Source organism: Melanotaenia boesemani, chromosome 17 (assembly GCF_017639745.1).
Source record: "Melanotaenia boesemani isolate fMelBoe1 chromosome 17, fMelBoe1.pri, whole genome shotgun sequence".
Classification (NCBI taxonomy): Eukaryota; Metazoa; Chordata; class Actinopteri; order Atheriniformes; family Melanotaeniidae; genus Melanotaenia; species Melanotaenia boesemani.
The window spans coordinates 8,492,520-8,497,480 of record NC_055698.1 but is presented as its reverse complement, the minus strand read 5'-3'; positions in this window follow the sequence as shown (position 1 = coordinate 8,497,480).

Here is a 4,961-nt window from a genome sequence, read left to right as displayed (position 1 = left end):
CCTTTCATCATTTCTTCTAGTCGTACAGTAGATGAGCAGGCTCAACCTCATCCTCCTGTTACTTTCATAATGACTCTTCTCTTAACAGTCCAGATGGTGGTGCTAACTCCCTATGCTAACCACACCAGAGAGCCCCATGCACCACTGCCCACCTGATGGACAGGAAAAGCATTACCTCATCCCTTCCCTTCATTCCTTCAGGTAAAAATAGACAGATTAAGCCTGGGCTTTGATGAGAGAAACCTACAGAGGAGGTGTGGAAGCAGGGAGAGGGGGATAGCAATGGAGGAGAGAGACTAAATGGATCGTTCTGCTCCAAATCCAATTCCTAATAGCTGGAGGGAGGGAGGCGGGTGGGAGGAGGGCGAAGAAAACAGTCAAAGAAACAGGGGAGAGGGAGAGTGGAGATATCACGTCTAACAATTAAGACCTGCCTTCAGGGTCTAAAGAAGAGGCTTTGTGGAGAACATATAAATTGCTCATTGAGCAGTGCCTGTCTGCAGCATCCCTCAGATACTCCTGCCTCAAAGGACGCTGCCATTACAGCAGGCAGCCTGCAGCCTACTGTGCCGAACCACACCACACCACACAGGAGAGTTTGAATCTGTTCAGTGTACGGAGATCCATCTCCAGCCGTTATCTTAGCCAAGAAAAATCTCTCCCCAGAACTTGGATTTAATCCCAGTGACTGTACTTGAGGAAACATCACAGCACATTCCTCTGAAGAAACCCTGGTCCTAGCTTCGCTTCTCCTTTGCCAAGGAGGTTATATGATTGGTACAGTTTGCTTGTTGAACAGGATCACTAACAATAAAAACTTTACAAGAGGTGGCTTATGGACCTACTTAAAAAAAAAAAAAAAACTCTTTCTGCTGATCTAGATTTAAATTGAGGACTTTTTTAAATTCATGCTTGTATGGAAGTATTTAGTCTCATACTGATCATGTTTACATTTGCTTCACATGAAAAGAGGATGAGCCTCTCAATGCCTGAAAGTTGGCCTGTTTCCTTTCCTCTGAGCCAAGTGGATGTCAACATTAAAACATTTAGAATAAATGTTTAGAACGTCTTTTACAACTTATGCTGTAATGGTAAAGGTTTGATGAAAGGGGACATGTAGTACAGTCCGAACCAGCAGTACGTGTACTGCATAACTTCTGCAGTTGGTAACAGTCACTCAGGGGAGGGCGATATGAAGTTTTCAGACTTCCTGGTTGAATTGTAGCCAAGTTAGAATCTTGGTCACTTAGAGAAGAATTTGTTGTTCCTGATGTTTTCCAGTTGTGATGATCTCTCTTTCTGGATTTCTGTAGTCTAGGGGTGTCTGAGATTATGTATATTTTGTTATTATAAAACAAACCCATATAATAACTAGGGAGGGTGTTCATAGGCTAATAGCTAATAGGAGGTTGAGTGGTTACAGCAACTTTTCAACTTTAACACTGCTTCTGACTCATTATGATGGCCCACAGATATTTATTATGTACGTAACTGGAGTCGTCATTGCCCAGCAGCATCTTGAGGCTGAGAAACGGCACTTCACCACTGTTTATTTTCCTTCCCAGACCGCCACTTTTCGTTTTAGGGTACAGAGTCACACACTATAAATGGATATCAACACAGCGGCACCTGGCCGATTCAGCAAAGAAACCCAAGAGGACATTGTTGGGGAAAGAGCGGAAAAGGCAAAGAGAAAGGGACATAGCAAGCGATACATCAGACTGACTTTTACTCGTTGGAGTGAGCTCAGAGAAGAGACAGGATGCAAGATGGATACAGAATTTACCATCGTTAGGAGGCACGTCTGAGAAAATCTGTCCAAGTTTCATTATGGTGTTCTTTTATTCTAATTGATAAATAAAACTGAGTTTCAAACAGAAAAATATAAAATAACTAAAAGTAAAACAGTTTAAATAAGCTAAAAATTGTGGATAAACATCCATATAGTTAGTTGCATGAACTGGTAAAGAAAACATTGGTGTGCTGCATCTGAAAATCCTTTAAAAGCCCCATCCTTGTCTTGTGGTCCAACAAGAAGTAGGATAATCTCCTCTTCAGCTGTCAAATTCAGTCTTTTTAACTATGCTGAACCAGTAAGTGCAGCTACATTTTGGCTTTGATTTCACTGTTGAGTTCCTCCTCAGTTGGCATTATTTAAATATTCTGCATCTCAGTGGGTTTTAGCTGTGACCTGATTCTGCTCAACTATTCACTACTGAAGTAAAATATATTTTTGGGGGAGTGATTGATGACACATCTGAGCAAACATGTCAGCTTCCACTGCCACACCGCTTCATGTAGCGGTTTCATCGTGTTTATCAGCCCCTCCAGCTTCACTAATGAAGTAATGGATGAAATTCTCTCTCAGCATCTCGGCTTAGGAGGTGAGTTTGTATGCAAAAGAAAAGCCACAAATTATTACACAATTACTTATTTATCTCTTGCCTGTGGGTTACTGTACATAAAAATCTGTTTCAGTCTGGATCAACTGAGAATTATTCAGTGTGATCTTTTGTTGTTTCTGAACTCTTTTTTTCACTGTATGATCTGTCATCCATTGCACTTCTAAATCCATGTTTAGTTACTGCCTGTTTTTCACTTGAGGATACCCGTTTGCCTCCCAGAACTGCTGTTTTGATGTATACCGCTGCCCAACCTCATAAATCTTTTGTATTAAGGGTGCCCCATAGATTATCCATAAGGGGTAGATCGGGTATTGTTTTCTCTCCTTTAATTCCCATAGCAACCAGAGTCAGCTGAGCTTTGTCCAACACAGACATAATTACCTTTCCACAGGTTTGCTTCCTCTTCACTATACAATTCCATAGCAGGGAATAGTGATTTGGGAGGTCTGCATACCTTGCAGAGGTCATTTTGACACCCTGGAGGATCCTAAAGGGACCGGCCATCACATGTCCCAGCATTCCAGCTCAGATTGTAATTCTGCCATCTTCATCTTTACGTTAGACATTCATCTGGACCATCCAACAGATTGCAGCCATCTATGGATGAAGTGGTACTTCTGAGCCTTCTGCTAACATCTCGCTTTGTGACCTTAGCGGTGTTTGAAGTGCAGGTCTCTGCACAGCTGCCAGCCTCTGGATGATCCTCCATCAAGTGGTTTTTCAGACTCCAGAGAGCATAATAATATTTTCTCCTCAGATTTGTTTTTTGGCTGTCAGAAACTTCTTTAATAAGCCAGAGAAGCTGCAACAGAAATTTCAGCATTGATCCAGACTATTGTTCAGTAACAGTCATTCATGGTCAAAATGATTGTAGTATTGTAGTAATGATTGTATAGACACACAACTTCTAAAAGTTCTGCTTACAACTTGATATAGATGAATGGGCTCACAGCTGTGCACATCTGGTGATTTTTCTTTAATTAGCCTTTATCTCAATTTGTCCTCTGAATTACAAATGTTGTCACAGTGTGATGAATTAGTTTTTTTTCAGTCTTCAAGCCTGTGGGCTTGACTCTCCACAAGATCTTTTCTTCTTCCTACATATTCAAGAAGTGGGGACTTTTTTTGCATGTGCTTCAGACTTTTAATATATCTGATCACAAGTTAAATCAATAGAAACACTAAGTTTTCATTACCAACACATCTGACTCTTTACATTTTAACAGGTATCCTTCATTTGACTTTCATGTGAATGAAACTGAACATGTGCACTAGCACGTTTCACTTGCATCATTTGTATCAATAACAGAAAATGTCATTTTTATGAGACCGCTCAGGAGACTTGATGAATTGGGAGCTTTCACATCAGTTTTGATGAGGACATCTAGAGGATAGCTACAGAGGAAAAGCTTGCAATGAGCAACGACAGATAGATGGCTAGCTTTAGCTGTTTTAGTTGCTACTGTTAGCAGTACTGTACTGTAGTAATGCTCCGGTTAGTAACAAGAATGAGTTTTCTCACCTGGTTGAGTTAGCTAGCCGTCCTCTCTGGATCTGGTCCTGCTGGTTTTCTGTCTGTTGCCGGCCACCTCATGCATTCCCAAGATGGAGATTGAATCCATGGGAACATTCAGTGCAATCTGATCTGTACTTTTTCCTTCTTTTTTCCTCATGATTTTATTCTTTTTTATTTCTTTCTACCTTTTCAATCCTTAAATGTCTTCTCTTGCCTATCATAGAGACTGAAGATGGAAAAGAGTTAGAAAGCTTTAATCTAAACTATGAGAAATAAAATAAATTCATTAATTTGGCTTTATGTGATCACAAATATTAAGAACTGAAGTTATGTGGATTATATGATCAGTTTGATTTATTTATTTTGGACTGTGTCTTTAAAAGTGCCTTGAGATAACTGATGTGAGTTTGTAGCTCTACGTACAAAGTGACACAAATCAACTGGATGTGTCCACACAGCCATAAAAAAAAGTCTTATATAAGTCACATCAATGGAAAAAATATATATATTTAAATCAAAATGGCTTTGGGCTAGGCATGTGGAAAAAAAATATAAAGAATTAAAAAAAAAATTCCAAACAAATTTGGAACGTAGTGATAGGGTAAAGAAATTAATATCACTATAGTCTGCATGTTGTATCATCTGAGTGAAATGAATTCCCCTAAAATCATCACTTATGTTGATTCTTTTGTGTATTTACCTTCTTTTCTACTGTATACTGTATATTTGATCAAATTCTACAGTATTAGTTACTTGGCTTTCATACAATTACCACCTGTTTCGAACCTCGTTCAGGGTTGGATGCATGAAGTAGCTTAATCTCTGTGAGTTGCCTGCAGAGATTTCATACTTATTCTTGTTTAGACTCTGCAAACTGTACTCCTCTTCCCCTCATGAGAGTTATTTTGTGCAGCGCTTGCTTCATAAGCGGAGCAACGTAGGTGCTGAAGCAGAAATGTACCAAATTCCTCTGAGTCTGAGTGACTTTTTTTATGTGTTCATGGTTCAATCTGCTCACTTTTGAGCATCCACCCTCTAAG